Below are 19,093 nucleotides of genomic sequence, written 5' to 3' on the forward strand. Positions count from 1 at the left end.
GCTACGGTGACCTCGGAATAAGGGATTTCTTTAAAAGACTCTTTTATTCATATAAGATTTTCTCCAACTTTTCAGATGGAGGCATGAGAAAGAGATTGCCTTGATTGGGCTTGTGGTTATTGGTGGACCGAGGACAGAGCTACATTAAAATGCAATAGCAGAATCAATTTGGCCGTCCGCCAACACGCTGCAGGAGGGCGTGCCACTGGTCATCGTCTGTATTTGCACTCTCTGCGTTTGCGCTGTCAGCACTTAGTGTTTATTTAGCTGGCATGGGAAGGCAGCACTTTCTTGTACGTGACGGGATGCAAACCCTGGAAGGCTCTCTTTAGTGACGGGTCCAAACAAAGATCTCATCAGCTCCTCTAGCCCTATCGGCGACTCGTGCACTTCGAGCCTTCTTAACGACGGCGCAGGTGGCTGACTGGTGACTGCGTTGGTGGTATAGTGGTGAGCATAGCTGCCTTCCAAGCAGTTGACCTGGGTTCGATTCCCGGCCAACGCATGTCCTTTGGCTCGGGCTGATGTCGAACCAGAACTCCTTCTGTGACCTGTGGCTCCTCCCAAAACTTTTGGATGGATCGTTTGGAAGCCGAAAAGAGCTAGCTCTCCTTGTCGGGGAATCGAACCCCGGTCTTCCGCGTGACAGGCGGAGATACTGTCCACTATACTAACGAGGAGCTGCGCATGTTGCTGTTTCTCCCCCAACCGATGCTACTGCACCGACATAACTGAACAATGCATGGCTTTTTCTGACGCTGACACAGCCCTAGCACCGTCAAATTCCGGATGGACCCATCATTAGCTAAAGTCGCATAACATTTGGAACACTACCCGTTGCAGGGGTCATTGTTTGGACTTTTTTTAATTGCGCTCTAAACAAAAAGGATTGTGTCAATGCAACTGAACAACATTAATTAGGAACACAGTGCGTCAATAAAGCAAAATGACAGTTAAAGGCATTTCGTCATTGAAATCGATGATGTCATCATTCAGCTAAGTTCAGTTTAAATAGTATCTGTGCAATAATTTGCAATCAAGTCAACGATATCGCTGTACATGAAGTGTCCCCAGCTATGCCTGCCAGAGGCGACAGAGGCAAGGAACCAAAACTCGATCGGTGAAAAAATGGAGAAAAAACCCGGTGAGAAACCAGGCTCAGTCGGGGAGACAGTTCTCCTCTGGTCAGAAGAAACCAGCAAATCAGCTCCAGGCTGCAGAAAAGTCAGACTGTGCAGAAGAATCATCTGTTTCCTGTGGTCTTGTCCTGGTGGTCGTCTAAGACAAGGTCTTTACAGGGGATCTGTATCTGGGGCTCATCTAGTTGTCCCGGTCTCCGCTGTGTTTCAGGGCCATAGAAGTCCTTTCTAGGTGTTGATCCACCATCTTGTCTGGATACTGACTGGATCCGGGTGACTGAAGCGGCCCACTGATCTGGATACAGAATGGATCTGGTGGCTACGGTGACCTCGGAATAAGGGATTTCTTTAAAAGACTCTTTTATTCATATAATATTTTCTCCAACTTTTCAGATGGAGGCATGAGAAAGAGATTGCCTTGATTGGGCTTGTGGTTATTGGTGGACCGAGGACAGAGCTACATCAAAATGCAATAGCAGAATCAATTTGGCAGTCCGCAAACACGCTGCAGGAGGGCGTGCCACTGTTCATCGTCTGTATTTGCACTCTCTGCGTTTGCGCTGTCAGCACTTAGTGTTTATTTAGCTGGCATGGGAAGGCAGCACTTTCTTGTACGTGACGGGATGCAAACTCTGGAAGGCTCTCTTTAGTGACGGGTCCAAACAAAGATCTCATCAGCTCCTCTAGCCCTATCGGCGACTCGTGCACTTCGAGCCTTCTTAACGACGGCGCAAGTGGCTGACTGCTGACTGCGTTGGTGGTATAGTGGTGAGCATAGCTGCCTTCCAAGCAGTTGACCCGGGTTCGATTCCTGGCCAACGCATGTCCTTTGACTCGGGCTGATGTCGAAGCAGAACTCCTTCTGTGACCTGTGGCTCCTCCCAAAACTTTTGGATGGATCGTTCAGAAGCCGAAAAGAGCTAGCTCTCCCCGTCGGGGAATCGAACCCCGGTCTTCCGCGTGACAGGCGGAGATACTGTCCACTATACTAACGAGGAGCTGCGCATGCTGCCGTTTCTCCCCCAACCGACGCTACTGCACTGACATAACTGAACAATGCATGGCTTTTTCTGACGCTGACACAGCCCTAGCACCGTCAAATTCCGGATGGACCCATCATTAGCTAAAGTCGCATAACATTTGGAACACTACCCGTTGCAGGGGTCATTGTTTGGACTCTTTTTTTTTTTTTTTTTTTTTTTTTATTGCGCTTTAAACAAAAAGGATTGTGTCAATGCAACTGAACAACATTAATTAGGAACACAGTGCGTCAATAAAGCAAAATGACAGTTAAATGCATTTCGTCATTGAAATCGGTGATGTCATCATTCAGCTAAGTTCAGTTTAAATATTATCTGTGCAATAATTTGCAATCAAGTCAACGATATCGCTGTACATGAAGTGTCCCCAGCTATGCCTGCCAGAGGCGACAGAGGCAAGGAACCAAAATCGATCGGTGAAAAAATGGAGAAAAAACCCGGTGAGAAACCAGGCTCAGTTGGGGAGACAGTTCTCCTCTGGTCAGAAGAAACCAGCAAATCAGCTCCAGGCTGCAGAAAAGTCAGACTGTGCAGAAGAATCATCTGTTTCCTGTGGTCTTGTCCTGGTGGTCGTCTGAGACAAGGTCTTTACAGGGGATCTGTATCTGGGGCTCATCTAGTTGTCCGATAGGGCTAGAGGTGTTTCAGGGCCAGAGAGGTCCTTTCTAGGTGTTGATCAACCATCTTGTCTGGATACTGACTGGATCCGGGTGACTGAAGCGGCCCACTGATCTGGATGCAGACTGGATCTGGTGGCTACGGTGACCTCGGAATAAGGGATTTCTTTAAAAGACTCTTTTATTCATATAAGATTTTCTCCAACTTTTCAGATGGAGGCATGAGAAAGAGATTGCCTTGATTGGGCTTGTGGTTATTGGTGGACTGAGGACAGAGCTACATCAAAATGCAATAGCAGAATCAATTTCGCCGTCCGCCAACACGCTGCAGGAGGGCGTGCCACTGGTCATCGTCTGTATTTGCACTCTCTGCGTTTGCGCTGTCAGCACTTAGTGTTTATTTAGCTGGCATGGGAAGGCAGCACTTTCTTGTACGTGACGGGATGCAAACTCTGGAAGGCTCTCGTGATGGGTCCAAACAAAGATCTCATCAGCTCCTCTAGCCCTATCGGCGACTCGTGCACTTTGAGCCTTCTTAACGACGGCGCAAGTGGCTGACTGCTGACTGCGTTGGTGGTATAGTGGTGAGCATAGCTGCCTTCTAAGAAGTTGACCCGGGTTCGATTCCCGGCCAACGCATGTCCTTTGGCTCGGGCTGATGTCGAAGCAGAACTCCTTCTGTGGCTCCTCCCAAAACTTTTGAATGGATCGTTCGGAAGCTGAAAAGAGCTAGCTCTCCCAGTCGGGGAATCGAACCCCGGTCTTCCGCGCGAGAGCCGAAAATAGTTAAGCTTAACTTCTCTTAACTTTTCCCATTCATTCTCTATGGTAGTGCTTAACACTACGGATGCAATATATTTGTGGCCACACGTAGATTTCCTGGCGCTGTTTTGCCTCTTCCGTGGCGGGGAATTTAAGAAGCCTGGTGTCATCTGTCAATCATTCGTAGTGAGTGGAGGAGGGGAGGAGACCAGTTTCACGATCGGAGAGATATCTGTTTACCGAATTGTTGTACAAAACAAAACAAGTTTGCTGGCAAGCATTTACTGTCTAAACTACCGTCGCAAAAGTTTTACCTCAGGTGACCGCTGTTTTTACGTAAGAGTTCGAGATCAACGCAATTAATGTTAAGCGAGAAGGTAAGTTAAGTTAAATGCTACGTTACTTTAGCAATATTAACTTTCTGTATTGTAAATACATTATCATATAAATGACATGTATATTCTCATGTAATGGTATTGTTAATTGTGTTGAATGGTTTGTGATGTTAGGAAATATTAAACCAAACTCATAGTTGAACATACAGCAGTTATTTTATATAATTGTTATAGTTTCTTTGTAAGAGTGAAGGTTTCATAATTGATCTCTAAGTACTTAAAAATGTTTTTTTGAAAATGTTAACAATGCAATATGATACTCATAATGTAATTAATATGTATTACACACATATTACATTTATTACATATATATTCTATATTATTATATATATTACATTGTACTTGTGCAATTTAATGGTATAATTTAAACTGTGTGTATATAAAACAACATTTTTAATTAGTTAAACTTGTTTTAATATATACATGTATACATTTTCATAATAAATATTTTATATACGTACTCATATATTGAGTGGATTAAATAAATATTAAATAACACAAATTTATAAGTCTCTTATGCTCTAAGGCTGCATTTATTAAGCTAAAAAACTGTAATATTATGAAATATTATGGCAAGTTAAAATAACTTATATATAATAATATATATATATATATATAACTGCTGCTGATAACTGTCTTATTTCACTATATTAAGTATTTTTATGTGGCCATGATCTCAGAACTGCAACATGAAGAAAACAGTTTTTTTTCCCCGGGAGATACAAGGTGTCTTTCAGGAAAGGCCCATCAGGCCATTTACGCCGGGACCCATCAGAAGAGGCAAAAAAAAATAAAGACAACCCTTCACTGCAGAACAAGTCAACACCTCAAAGAGAAGATCTGGTCAGGATGAATGCCCGTTCTGTTGTCTTACAGAGAGGAGGGGATGTCTCTGACAAGCAAGAGGTGTTGGGAGAATACATTCTACAGTTTGGCAAATACAAGGGCCAGTCTTTCAGGTGGTTACTAGAGAATGATGTCGGCTATGCTTTGTACCTGTCCAATAAGGTTGAGGAAGAAGAACAGGCTGGGCAGTTCAACCCAGAGGGTCCTTGCAAAGATAGTCTAATTTACTTTATTGAATACTCAAGAAGCTTTAAGGAAATTGATGATCTTAAACAGTATCTGTCTCAAAGGCCAGATCCATTGCCAGTTTTGATAGAGGAAGACAATACTGTTGGATTTGGAACAAGAGCTCAAAACACTTGGAGACAAATTTGGGATACCAGGGCAGATGGATATGCTTTCTTTATAATGAAGCAGAAGTGTGTTCCAGGCAGCAAAATGTACAACTTGCAGCAGTATCTTTTAAAACAGCAGCAACAACAGCTGACAATAAACACTCCTCCGTTGCCCTCACCATCAGCTTCCACTGCAAGACCACTTGTTCCTTCTAGTACTGCTTCTGATCAGCCTGGTAAGTTAATAAAATTCATGCAAATTTGCTTATATTGTTACTTAAAGCCTACTGATCCATTGATTTTGTTTTATAGTGATGGAGGAGGATGAAGAACTGGAGAGGATAATGCTGAGTCTGTCTCCAACAAAGTATCTCACAAAGCTGAGTAAGTGAATCAAGAGTCACGTCATGTGTGTTATTCAGAGCCATTTCAAGTTCAGCATGTTTTTGACACATGCAATTGCACATACTGGAGCAAAAATGTTCAAATTATGCTTAATTTTCAGGATCATCTGCAGCCACGGAATCCACACACTTGTCTACAGCAGGTTACTTTCCAAATCAGATTCAGAGGCTTATTCTGTTACATACAGACTCATCCTCTATTTCTGAATTTAATTATCTTATTTGTTGCTTTGGCAGTGTTCTTGCCTGTTCTAAAAAACATGTTTTTTTGTTCTAACTATAATTAAGGGTTGAACATACCAGTGGTGAGGGTGAGTGCACTTCATGAATTGTATGCATGGTATTTAAAGTGTCATTTGTTGTTATAAGTGGAATGTTTACTTACAGACTTTTGAACATTATTAGAATTTGCATTCCTAGAATAAATAGAATAATAGAATAAACAATGATTCATGCATTACATTAAATGAGTCATTTAATGTAGTCAAGACAATTGAATACACATCATGTACATTCAGTGTTTTAATATATTTTTTATTTCCTCCTTGTGCTGTTCCATGCAGGTCTGCCACAGCCTCCATCAACATCAGTTCCTGTGTGTAGGCCTTCTTCACGGGGTGAAGGCTCTGTACCACCTGCAGCAACACAATCAACACCGGCACCAATGCCATCTGCACTGACTGAAGCCCCTGTTCTCAGCTACAAAAAAGGTAAAGACAGTTAAATACACATCATGTGCAATCATTGTTAATACACACACACACACACATATATATATATATATATATATATATATATATATATATATTTTTTTTTTTTTTTTTTTGTGTTCCATCCAGTTCTGTCGACATCACATGCAGTCTCTAGTTCTCCCAGTCCCAGTATGCCTTCTTCACAGACTGATGGGCCTGTACCACCTCCTGCTGCACAATCAGCACCTACAGCTCCTGCATCAATGCCTTCTGTACAGAAAGAAGCACCTGTTCCTAGCTACTTGCAAGATATCAGCCGCTGGAACTGCTCTCTTCATCAAAGAATTTGGATGAAGACAGAGATGGAATCCATGGGGCTCTGGCCAGGATCACACCCAGTAAGACACCTCATGAATATGGTCTCCTTGTGGCGCTATCCACCTCAGCCTGAGCTTATAGAGACAAACACTGGCCTTCCATCACCCAAATACTTCCAACTCCATCCCTTTTTCATTTGGAAACCTGAGCACAGTATAATGGAAAGGCTTAGGAACAATTACATCCTGCCTTGTCTTTACAGATGTCAAAATCCAAATGTTGTGTCCTCTGGTGTGGGAAGACCCAGAGTGATCCTTGTTACTACTGGGCAATTTTACATCCTTGCTTCACGTCTGTGTTGTAAGGCATGCAAAAGATACTGGTTTGCTGATAAACCTCAGTGGCTGGACATTCTACCACAGCGATTCAGAAACGTCTTGCCAGCCTTCCTCACCCATAAGAAGGCAATCTGTAAAACAGTGATGGATGAACTGAGGCGCTCTGGAAAATCCCCTAATGACATGGCCAACCAGCTGTCTGAGGTGCTTCACCTTAAATTTGAAAGAGCACATCTGGCTTACCTTCTCAGTGTGCAGAATGTCAGGGATGCTGAAGCAGGGATGTATGGTCAGAAAACCATCACTGGGGCACTGAGGAAGGATGACACACCTGCACCGTTTGGGGATTACGGAGACACTGATGGGTGGAATGGGGTGTCTGTCTCTGCACACTATTTAATAGAGTGCCTCCTTCATGAATATCAGCGGCAGAAAGCAGCTCTCACTCAGCTCCTACAAGGCACTTTTGGACAGGTGTTCAGGTCAGATCACACACGCAAAGTTGCTAGAAAAGTGACCCTCTTATCTGGCACAATGTCATCCTATGCTGTGATGAACGAGAACTGGATGATTCTGTCCTGGGTGATGCTGCAGAGTGAAAGTGAGCAGTCATTGGAGTCAATGTACTGTGGGCTATCCAATCGCTACAGTGCTGCTGGTATTCCCAAGGCCAAGTACCAGTGGGTGGACAGGTATAAATCATCACATCTAACCAAACATTACATCAAGTGGTGTAAGCAAAGGTTATGAATACATTAAAATGTATTTTTCTTTCTCCTTTATGTACTTAGGGACTGCTGTGCCGCTTTCAGAGTGATGGACCCAGGACCTTATGAGCACCAGCAGTGGGAAGCCTGGAGGACCACAGAAGCTATTGTGGCAGAGGTTACATCAGGAAACCTCAAGAATTTACATGCCGCTTGCAGGAAGTTCAACGAGGACATGGTTGTTAAACTGGACTTGTTTCACTGTATGCGGCGGTTCACCAGGGAGTGTGTTTCGGAGCACCATCCTCTGTATGGCTCCTTCTGCCAGTTCCTCTCTTCTGCCTTCTCTGTAGTTGATCAGAGTGACCTGGAGAAACTGAAGAACGCATACAGATTCTGTGGTATCGAGCCTGCTAATCCCACCAAGCTGCACATCAGAGAGCACTGCAGGACAAAAGTGCCACATCCCAGAGAGCTGGTTCAAAGGGTGGAAGAGGTGTTACACCATTTCTATCTGGCAAAGGATCCCAACAACATCTTCCTTTTCAAACCCTCAATGTTAAAATTATGGTGGATTCAGCGTATCCACATCCTTAGAGGCTGCCTGAGTGATCCTGAGGTGGAGGAAGGAATCCTCTACAGATATGGTGGAACCCTACAGCTGAATCATGTCAAGGGTGATGGAGCTGCTGTGCCGATTTGGATCCCTGTGAGAGGCACTTCACAGCAGGAGGGGTTTCATTTCCACCAGGCTCAGTGGGTAACAGGCAATCGTGTCTCTCCTGAGTTGTTCCAAGCACAGGGTATGACTGGTGTGGCACGCTGGAATTATCAGCGGCTGGTGGACCTGAAGCAGCCTGGGGTTGTCTTACCTGGAGTGTTTGACCCTGTTTTGATGATGGAGTTAAACAGGGCATCTATAAGAGTGACAGGGCAACCCAAATATCCAGCCTTGCACATCTCCAGCAGGGACACAGGAGAGAGGTTTGGCCTGCAATACGTGGAGCCAGGTTGTCGACCTGTGCCTCTTGACTTTGACAAGCACAAAAGCAGGAAGACAGACCTAGGAGATGTGGAGATGCAAGAGGAGTCTTCATCTGGCGTTCCGTTTCCATTCCCATCTCAGATAAGCCTTTAAAAAAATTGATAACAGTTTTTTTTTTATAAAAATAATACATTTATAATTCTCACTTGCATATTGCACTCATTTTTTTAGGAATGCTTAAAGGATACCTCTTCTGCCGAGACCCCTCTTGCTGCAGAACCAGAGGCTACCTCACAGCCTGTCATTTTTCACCAGTTTCCTACACCAAGTGCTGTGACAGTGAAGGAACAAACATCTGAGGAGTGTCTTTTATTTGGAGGTAACTATATAATACATACAGGAGTCAATGTGTGTAATCTGTCTGCCTCATCTATGGACACAAAAAACAAATACTTAAATTAGTAATTTTGTGAATCTCTTTTAGAACTCCCAAGCACATCACCACTGCCTGTAGCTGCTTCTCCCTGTGCTGCTCGCACTGGACCTATTAAGACCGGTGGCCGAGTTTTTGTGTTGGACCATAACAGATGGACGGATCCAATGAGAAATGCAATTGATGGTTTGCTGGCCAAGCATCATGGGAGCAAGGATCTCCTTACAAAGGTGGATGCTGAATATGCTGCTATGGTACAGAGTGCCTGTACTGACCCCAACAGCCTTCTGCATTCCACCACAAAGCAGCACATAAGCAGGTACATAAAACACCTTGCTTAAAAAAAGAACACTAATGCTTCTCTCAACACCAGCCCAGAAAAGCTCTTGGAGACACAGCATTTATGGCAGCGTCTTCACTCAGGCAGTGAAACAATCAGAGTCCCAGTGACAGTACTGCCACCTGCCCCAGTCAATCCACCTGCAAAGGCTGTTCCTGAGGCTGTCCCTCTGGACCAGACAGCGTTCGAGAAGATGGTGAAGGACATCATAGAGAAGCAGCAGGCAGTTCAGCAGCAACAACAATTGCAGGCGCTGCAAAAAAAGCAAACCAGATCCTGTTTAGCCTGTGGCCAGCCTAAGTCTCGATACATGGGTGATGGCTCCTCAATACATTTCTTCTATCAAGGTAGTGATGTTAAATACTTCTACTGCTCCAAGAAAGTATTTGACACATATTCAGCAGAGGGCCTGACCAACCCCAGAATGCCTTTTGAAGACTTTGCAGAGACTCCTTTTTTTCAGCGGGAACTGGAGGCCTCCAAGCAGAGAGGGGCAGAAAGGAAGAGGGTCACTGATGAGAGAAGCAAGCGGAAGTCAGCAGTAGAGCATCCTACTGGTCGTCTGTGCAGATTCTGCCACCTGCCACTGAAACAAGGACCCAACAGTCCTCATATTCACACTGGTTTACCTGGAGTGGCAGGCAAATACATTTACTGTCCTGCTAAAGTGTTTTCTCTTTACCAGGCTCAGGGAATGAGTGCAGAAATGTCATGGAGAGACTTTCAGCAGTCTCCATTCTATGAGACTGAGAAGCAGAGGTGGATAAAGGAAAAGAAAAAATGACTTCACTGTGCTACAAAACAGTATTTGAGATCTGGGCATGTCATTTGACAAAGACATTCCTTGCACAAGGTTGTGTTTATATGTATATATATTTTGTTGCACTTGTAAAAAAATTTTATTAAAATTTGTTTGTTTTTTTAATTATTTCATTTATTTCCTTTTGTTCAATAAAATACCGAAATGATTATTTTATTCTATTGCATTGTATTTTAGTGGGGTTTTTATATTGTTGACTTGCATTGTTAATAACTGTTATAACTAAACTGTCTACATAATTATTTCATTTCTTGTTTTTTCCCCCCCCGTTATCCACAACTTTAGATTATATTATCATTATTGTTGTTATTGTTATTTAATCTATAATTGTAAATTATTTAATTTATTTCTGTTTTCTATTTCTGTTCATTAAAATACCAAAAGTAATATATTTTATTGTATTGCCTTGTATTTTAGTGTTTTTATTTTTATTTTATTGACTTGCATTATTTTATCTTGCCTCATAAACACTATATGTTAATAACTGTTGCTATTAAACTCTTTTTTAATTTAAAATATGTGTTTCTTGTATTTTCTCCCCCGTGTTATCCACAACTGTAGATTTTATTATTATTACTGTTGTTTAATCTGTAATTTTAAATTATTTATTCCCATTTGTGATCTTTAAAATACCTGAAACATTGGCCTTATTTGCATTGTTAGTGTTTTTTTTATAAGTAAATTTTATAGACTTGCGTTGTTATTATCTTGCTCAGATTTGAAAACACTAAATGTTAATCACTGTTACTATTAAATATACATAATTGTTCATAATTATTTAATTTAAAACACAATTTAATTGTTTTCCTGTGTTCTCTCTTTTTATTATTGTTGTTGTTTAATATATAATTATTTAATGTTTATTTATTTAACTATTAAATATTTTAGTAAGTACTGTACTTTAATAATTAAATTTTTCAGTTTTATATAATATATGTATTACTGACCTATAGATAAAAATTAGAAACTTACTTTTTTGCTGTTATTGGTTATATTTCATATATATATATATATGGGTTTTCTGTACATAGTTATACAAATATAAAATGAATTTCTCTTTAAAAATAAAGGCCTGAAACATTACCAAATGTTCTTTTTTAATTATTCTAATTGTTCTATATTAAAAATACCTATTCCCTATTATAATGTAAATATTTATTAAAATTTATTAAGATATATTTATTTAATCATTATATATTTTGGTTAGTTTTTCTTATCATTTTTATAATAAGTATATAAGTAATTACTTTACTATAAATAAAATGGAAAACTTACTTTTTTGTGAGTGTTAGTTATATTACATATATATGGGTTTTCTGTACACAGTTATACAAATATAAATAGATGTCTCTTTAAAAATAAAGGCCTGAAACATTATCAAAATATTCTTTTTAATAATTCACAATTTTCTATATTAAAAATAAATTTGTTTCTTAAGATCGTTGCACATTTTTTACATCCTACAAAACAACAATTATTACAATATTTATTTTATCTTTGTTCACAAAGTTCGTTTATTATATGTTAATCGTACCTACAGTTTATCTAGATGAAAAAACGAATACAAACTAATTTAATGGTATTTGTGGCCGAGACGGGATTCGAACCTCTAATTCTGTGTATTTTTTTCGTCCCGCCTCCCTGGAATTGCCTTCGTTCCTATTGGCTAGTCAGCGCTCTACACCTATCCACGACTGGCCTTCGCGTGACAGGCGGAGATACTGTCCAGTATACTAACGAGGAGCTGTGCATTTTGCTGTTTCTCCCCAAACCGACGCTACTGCACCGACATAACTGGACAATGCATGGCTTTTTCTGACGCTGACACAGCCCTAGCACCGTCAAATTCCGGATGGACCCATCATTAGCTAAAGTCGCATAACATTTGGAACACTACCCGTTGCAGGGGTCATTGTTTGGACTTTTTTTAATTGCGCTTTAAACAAAAAGGATTGTGTCAATGCAACTGAACAACATTAATTAGGAACACAGTGCGTCAATAAAGCAAAATGACAGTTAAAGGCATTTCGTCATTGAAATCGATGATGTCATCATTCAGCTATGTTCAGTTTAAATAGTATCTGTGCAATAATCTGCAATCAAGTCAACGATATCGCTGTACATGAAGTGTCCCCAGCTATGCCTGCCAGAGGCGACAGAGGCAAGGAACCAAAACTCGATCGGTGAAAAAATGGAGAAAAAACCCGGTGAGAAACCAGGCTCAGTCGGGGAGACAGTTCTCCTCTGGTCAGAAGAAACCAGCAAATCAGCTCCAGGCTGCAGAAAAGTCAGACTGTGCAGAAAAAATCATCTGTTTCCTGTGGTCTTGTCCTGGTGGTCGTCTAAGACAAGGTCTTTACAGGGGATCTGTATCTGGGGCTCATCTAGTTGTCCCGGTCTCCGCTGTGTTTCAGGGCCATAGAGTTCCTTTCTAGGTGTTGATCCACCATCTTGTCTGGATACTGACTGGATCCGGGTGACTGAAGCGGCCCACTGATCTGGATACAGAATGGATCTGGTGGCTACGGTGACCTCGGAATAAGGGATTTCTTTAAAAGACTCTTTTATTCATATAAGATTTTCTCCAACTTTTCAGATGGAGGCATGAGAAAGAGATTGCCTTGATTGGGCTTGTGGTTATTGGTGGACCGAGGACAGAGCTACATCAAAATGCAATAGCAGAATCAATTTGGCAGTCCGCAAACACGCTGCAGGAGGGCGTGCCACTGGTCATCGTCTGTATTTGCACTCTCTGCGTTTGCGCTGTCAGCACTTAGTGTTTATTTAGCTGGCATGGGAAGGCAGCACTTTCTTGTACGTGACGGGATGCAAACTCTGGAAGGCTCTCTTTAGTGACGGGTCCAAACAAAGATGTCATCAGCTCCTCTAGCCCTATCGGCGACTCGTGCACTTCGAGCCTTCTTAACGACGGCGCAAGTGGCTGACTGCTGACTGAGTTGGTGGTATAGTGGTGAGCATAGCTGCCTTCCAAGCAGTTGACCCGGGTTCGATTCCCGGCCAACGCATGTCCTTTGGCTCGGGCTGATGTCGAAGCAGAACTCCTTCTGTGACCTGTGGCTCCTCCCAAAACTTTTGGATGGATCGTTCAGAAGCCGAAAAGAGCTAGCTCTCCCCGTCGGGGAATCGAACCCCGGTCTTCCGCGTGACAGGCGGAGATACTATCCACTATACTAACGAGGAGCTGCGCATGCTGCCGTTTCTCCCCCAACCGACGCTACTGCACTGACATAACTGAACAATGCATGGCTTTTTCTGACGCTGACACAGCCCTAGCACCGTCAAATTCCGGATGGACCCATCATTAGCTAAAGTCGCATAACATTTGGAACACTACCCCTTGCAGGGGTCATTGTTTGGACTCTTTTTTTTTTTTTTTTTTTTAATTGCGCTTTAAACAAAAAGGATTGTGTCAATGCAACTGAACAACATTAATTAGGAACACAGTGCGTCAATAAAGCAAAATGACAGTTAAAGGCATTTCGTCATTGAAATCGGTGATGTCATCATTCAGCTAAGTTCAGTTTAAATATTATCTGTGCAATAATTTGCAATCAAGTCAACGATATCGCTGTACATGAAGTGTCCCCAGCTATGCCTGCCAGAGGCGACAGAGGCAAGGAACCAAAACTCGATCGGTGAAAAAATGGAGAAAAAACCCGATGAGAAACCAGGCTCAGTCGGGGAGACAGGTCTCCTCTGGTCAGAAGAAACCAGCAAATCAGCTCCAGGCTGCAGAAAAGTCAGACTGTGGAGAAGAATCATCTGTTTCCTGTGGTCTTGTCCTGGTGGTCGTCTGAGACAAGGTCTTTACAGGGGATCTGTATCTGGGGCTCATCTAGTTGTCCGATAGGGCTAGAGGTGTTTCAGGGCCAGAGTGGTCCTTTCTAGGTGTTGATCAACCATCTTGTCTGGATACTGACTGGATCCGGGTGACTGAAGCGGCCCACTGATCTGGATACAGACTGGATCTGGTGGCTACGGTGACCTCGGAATAAGGGATTTCTTTAAAAGACTCTTTTATTCATATAAGATTTTCTCCAACTTTTCAGATGGAGGCATGAGAAAGAGATTGCCTTGATTGGGCTTGTGGTTATTGGTGAACCGAGGGGACTTTTGTGAGTTTTACTCCTCCCTTTTGGAGTGGTGGGGGGGCTGACGAAACGCATGTGGGCAGGCGTCGTCACCCTTGATGACCCTTGTCGAGCGTAGTGGTTTACCAGAGGCAGCGCACAGGCCCGAGAGGTCGTAGACACAGCTCGAGTTTCTCTTCATTGTCGCATAAATCTTTCGCCTTTTACTAAAGATTTCCGTGGAGGGGCACTTTTGCGTGTGACCTGTATTTTTGGGTGCTCTGCTCACAGCAGAGCTACATCGAAATGTCAAGAGCAGAATCAATTTGGCCGTCCGCCAACACGCTGCAGGAGGGCGTGCCACTGGTCATCGTCTGTATTTGCACTCTCTGCGTTTGCGCTGTCAGCACTTAGTGTTTATTTAGCTGGCATGGGAAGGCAGCACTTTCTTGTACGTGACGGGATGCATATTTTGGAAGGCTCTCTTTAGTGACGGGTGCAAACAAAGATCTCATCAGCTCCTCTAGCCCTATCGGCGACTTGTGCACTTCGAGCCTTCTTAGCGACGGCGCAAGTGGCTGACTGCTGACAGCATTGGTGGTATAGTGGTGAGCATAGCTGCCTTCCAAGCAGTTGACTCGGGTTCGATTCCCGGCCAACGCATGTCCTTTGGCTCGGGCTGATGTCGAAGCAGAACTCCTTCTGTGACCTGTGGCTCCTCCCAAAACTTTTGGATGGATCATTCGGAAGCCGAAAAGAGCTAGCTCTCCCGGTCGGAGTATCGAACCCCGGTCTTCCGTGTGACAGGCAGAGATACTGTCCACTATACTAACGAGGAGCTGCACATGCTGCCGTTTCTCCCCCAACCGACGCTACTGCACCGACATAACTGAACAATGCATGGCTTTTTCTGACGCTGACACAGCCCTAGCACCGTCAAATTCCGGATGGACCCATCATTAGCTAAAGTCGCATAACATTTGGAACACTACCCGTTGCAGGGGTCATTGTTTGGACTCTTTTTTTTTTTTTTTAAATTGCGCTTTAAACAAAAGGATTGTGTCAATGCAACTGAACAACATTAATTAGGAACACAGTGCGTCAATAAAGCAAAATGACAGTTAAAGGCATTTCGTCATTGAAATCGGTGATGTCATCATTCAGCTAAGTTCAGTTTAAATAGTATCTGTGCAATAATTTGCAATCAAGTCAACGATATCGCTGTACATGAAGTGTCCCCAGCTATGCCTGCCAGAGGCGACAGAGGCAAGGAACCAAAACTCGATCGGTGAAAAAATGGAGAAAAAACCCGGTGAGAAACCAGGCTCAGTCGGGGAGACAGTTCTCCTCTGGTCAGAAGAAACCAGCAAATCAGCTCCAGGCTTTAGAAAAGTCAGACTGTGCAGAAGAATCATCTGTTTCCTGTGGTCTTGTCCTGGTGGTCGTCTAAGACAAGGTCTTTACAGGGGATCTGTATCTGGGGCTCATCTAGTTGTCCCGGTCTCCGCTGTGTTTCAGGGCCATAGAGGTCCTTTCTAGGTGTTGATCCACCATCTTGTCTGGATACTGACTGGATCCGGGTGACTGAAGCAGCCCACTGATCTGGATACAGAATGGATCTGGTGGCTACGGTGACCTCGGAATAAGGGATTTCTTTAAAAGACTCTTTTATTCATATAAGATTTTCTCCAACTTTTCAGATGGAGGCATGAGAAAGAGATTGCCTTGATTGGGCTTGTGGTTATTGGTGGACCGAGGACAGAGCTACAACAAAATGCAATAGCAGAATCAATTTGGCCGTCCGCCAACACGCTGCAGGAGGGCGTGCCACTGGTCATCGTCTGTATTTGCACTCTCTGCGTTTGCGCTGTCAGCACTTAGTGTTTATTTAGCTGGCATGGGAAGGCAGCACTTTCTTGTACGTGACGGGAAGCAAACTCTGGAAGGCTCTCTTTAGTGACGGGTCCAAACAAAGATCTCATCAGCTCCTCTAGCCCTATCGGCGACTCGTGCACTTCGAGCCTTCTTAACGACGGCGCAAGTGGCTGACTGCTGACTGCGTTGGTGGTATAGTGGTGAGCATAGCTGCCTTCCAAGCAGTTGACCCGGGTTCGATTCCCGGCCAACGCATGTCCTTTGGCTCGGGCTGATGTCGAAGCAGACCTCCTTCTGTGACCTGTGGCTCCTCCCAAAACTTTTGGATGGATCGTTCAGAAGCCGAAAAGAGGTAGCTCTCCCCGTCGGGGAATCGAACCCCGGTCTTCCGCGTGACAGGCGGAGATACTGTCCACTATACTAACGAGGACCTGTGCATGTTTCTGTTTCTCCCCCAACCGACGCTACTGCACCGACATAACTGAACAATGCATGGCTTTTTCTGACGCTGACACAGCCCTAGCACCGTCAAATTCCGGATGGACCCATCATTAGCTAAAGTGGCATTACATTTGGAACACTACCCGTTGCAGGGGTCATTGTTTGGACTCTTTTTTTTTTTTTTTTTTTTTTTAAATAGTGCTTTAAACAAAAAGGATTGTGTCAATGCAACTGAACAACATTAATTAGGAACACAGTGCGTCAATAAAGCAAAATGACAGTTAAAGGCATTTCGTCATTGAAATCGATGATGTCATCATTCAGCTAAGTTCAGTTTAAATAGTATCTGTGCAATAATTTTCAATCAAGTCAACGATATCGCTGTACATGAAGTGTCCACAGCTATGCCTGCCAGAGGCGACAGAGGCAAGGAACCAAAACTCGATCGGTGAAAAAATGGAGAAAAAACCCGGTGAGAAACCAGGCTCAGTCGGGGAGACAGTTCTCCTCTGGTCAGAAGAAACCAGCAAATCAGCTCCAGGCTGCAGAAAAGTCAGACTGTGCAGAAGAATCATCTGTTTCCTGTGGTCTTGTCCTGGTGGTCGTCTAAGACAAGGTCTTTACAGGGGATCTGTATCTGGGGCTCATCTAGTTGTCCCGGTCTCCGCTGTGTTTCAGGGCCATAGAGGTCCTTTCTAGGTGTTGATCCACCATCTTGTCTGGATACTGACTGGATCCGGGTGACTGAAGCGGCCCACTGATCTGGATACAGAATGGATCTGGTGGCTACGGTGACCTCGGAATAAGGGATTTCTTTAAAAGACTCTTTTATTCATATAAGATTTTCTCCAACTTTTCAGATGGAGGCATGAGAAAGAGATTGCCTTGATTGGGCTTGTGGTTATTGGTGGACCGAGGACAGAGCTACAACAAAATGCAATAGCAGAATCAATTTGGCCGTCCGCCAACACGCTGCAGGAGGGCGTGCCACTGGTCATCGTCTGTATTTGCACTCTCTGCGTTTGCGCTGTCAGCACTTAGTGTTTATTTAGCTGGCATGGGAAGGCAGCACTTTCTTGTACGTGACGGGAAGCAAACTCTGGAAGGCTCTCTTTAGTGACGGGTCCAAACAAAGATCTCATCAGCTCCTCTAGCCCTATCGGCGACTCGTGCACTTCGAGCCTTCTTAACGACGGCGCAAGTGGCTGACTGCTGACTGCTGACTGCGTTGGTGGTATAGTGGTGAGCATAGCTGCCTTCCAAGCAGTTGACCCGGGTTCGATTCCCGGCCAACGCATGTCTTTTGGCTCGGGCTGATGTCGAAGCAGAACTCCTTCTGTGACCTGTGGCTCCTCCCAAAACTTTTGGATGGATCGTTCAAAAGCCGAAAAGAGGTAGCTCTCCCCATCAGGGAATCAAACCCCGGTCTTCCGCGTGACAGGCGGAGATACTGTCCACTATACTAACGAGGAGCTGTGCATGTTGCTGTTTCTCCCCCAACCGACGCTACTGCACCGACATAACTGAACAATGCATGGCTTTTTCTGACGCTGACACAGCCCTAGCACCGTCAAATTCCGGATGGACCCATCATTAGCTAAAGTGGCATTACATTTGGAACACTACCCGTTGCAGGGGTCATTGTTTGGACTCTTTTTATTTTTTTTTTTTTTTTTAAATAGTGCTTTAAACAAAAAGGATTGTGTCAATGCAACTGAACAACATTAATTAGGAACACAGTGCGTCAATAAAGCAAAATGACAGTTAAAGGCATTTCGTCATTGAAATCGATGATGTCATCATTCAGCTAAGTTCAGTTTAAATAGTATCTGTGCAATAATTTTCAATCAAGTCAATGATATCGCTGTACATGAAGTGTCCCCAGCTATGCCTGCCAGAGGCGACAGAAGCAAGGAACCAAAACTCGATCGGTGAAAAAATGGAGAAAAAACCCGGTGAGAAACCAGGCTCAGTCGGGGAGACAGTTCTCCTCTGGTCAGAAGAAACCAGCAAATCAGCTCCAGGCTGCAGAAAAGTTCGACTGTGCAGAAGAATCATCTGTTTCCTGTGGTCTTGTCCTGGTGGTCGTCTAAGACAAGGTCTTTACAGAGGATCTGTATCTGGGGCTCATCTAGTTGTCCCGGTCTCCGCTGTGTTTCAGGGCCATAGAGGTCCTTTCTAGGTGTTGATCCACCATCTTGTCTGGATACTGACTGGATCCGGGTGACTGAAGCGGCCCACTGATCTGGATACAGAATGGATCTGGTGGCTACGGTGACCTCGGAATAAGGGATTTCTTTAAAAGACTCTTTTATTCATATAAGATTTTCTCCAACTTTTCAGATGGAGGCATGAGAAGGAGATTGCCTTGATTGGGCTTGTGGTTATTGGTGGACCGAGGACAGAGCTACAACAAAATGCAATAGCAGAATCAATTTGGCCGTCCGCCAACACGCTGCAGGAGGGCGTGCCACTGGTCATCGTCTGTATTTGCACTCTCTGCGTTTGCGCTGTC

At 43.7% G+C, this 19,093-nt stretch overlaps 8 non-coding genes across 8 annotated transcripts; 5 read left to right on the forward strand and 3 right to left on the reverse strand.

The window, feature by feature from the left end:
- Window positions 1-433: 433 nt before the first annotated feature.
- On the forward strand, window positions 434-505 carry trnag-ucc (transfer RNA glycine (anticodon UCC)). The gene has a single exon. It is a non-coding gene; the product is annotated as a tRNA-Gly (tRNA).
- Window positions 506-2,065: 1,560 nt separating this feature from the next.
- trnad-guc (transfer RNA aspartic acid (anticodon GUC)) lies at window positions 2,066-2,137 on the reverse strand. Its single transcript has one exon. It is a non-coding gene; the product is annotated as a tRNA-Asp (tRNA).
- Window positions 2,138-3,363: 1,226 nt separating this feature from the next.
- trnar-ucu (transfer RNA arginine (anticodon UCU)) lies at window positions 3,364-3,435 on the forward strand. Its single transcript has one exon. It is a non-coding gene; the product is annotated as a tRNA-Arg (tRNA).
- Window positions 3,436-13,300: 9,865 nt separating this feature from the next.
- trnad-guc (transfer RNA aspartic acid (anticodon GUC)) lies at window positions 13,301-13,372 on the reverse strand. Its single transcript has one exon. It is a non-coding gene; the product is annotated as a tRNA-Asp (tRNA).
- Window positions 13,373-14,444: 1,072 nt separating this feature from the next.
- Window positions 14,445-14,560, forward strand: LOC132136800 (U5 spliceosomal RNA). Its single transcript, XR_009431581.1, has one exon. It is a non-coding gene; the product is annotated as a U5 spliceosomal RNA (small nuclear RNA).
- Window positions 14,561-16,320: 1,760 nt separating this feature from the next.
- trnag-ucc (transfer RNA glycine (anticodon UCC)) lies at window positions 16,321-16,392 on the forward strand. The gene has a single exon. It is a non-coding gene; the product is annotated as a tRNA-Gly (tRNA).
- Window positions 16,393-16,495: 103 nt separating this feature from the next.
- On the reverse strand, window positions 16,496-16,567 carry trnad-guc (transfer RNA aspartic acid (anticodon GUC)). Its single transcript has one exon. It is a non-coding gene; the product is annotated as a tRNA-Asp (tRNA).
- A 1,236-nt stretch (window positions 16,568-17,803) lies between these two features.
- trnag-ucc (transfer RNA glycine (anticodon UCC)) lies at window positions 17,804-17,875 on the forward strand. The gene has a single exon. It is a non-coding gene; the product is annotated as a tRNA-Gly (tRNA).
- The last annotated feature ends 1,218 nt before the right edge of the window (window positions 17,876-19,093 follow it).

This window comes from Carassius carassius, unplaced genomic scaffold (assembly GCF_963082965.1).
Source record: "Carassius carassius unplaced genomic scaffold, fCarCar2.1 SCAFFOLD_76, whole genome shotgun sequence".
Lineage (NCBI taxonomy): Eukaryota > Metazoa > Chordata > Actinopteri > Cypriniformes > Cyprinidae > Carassius > Carassius carassius.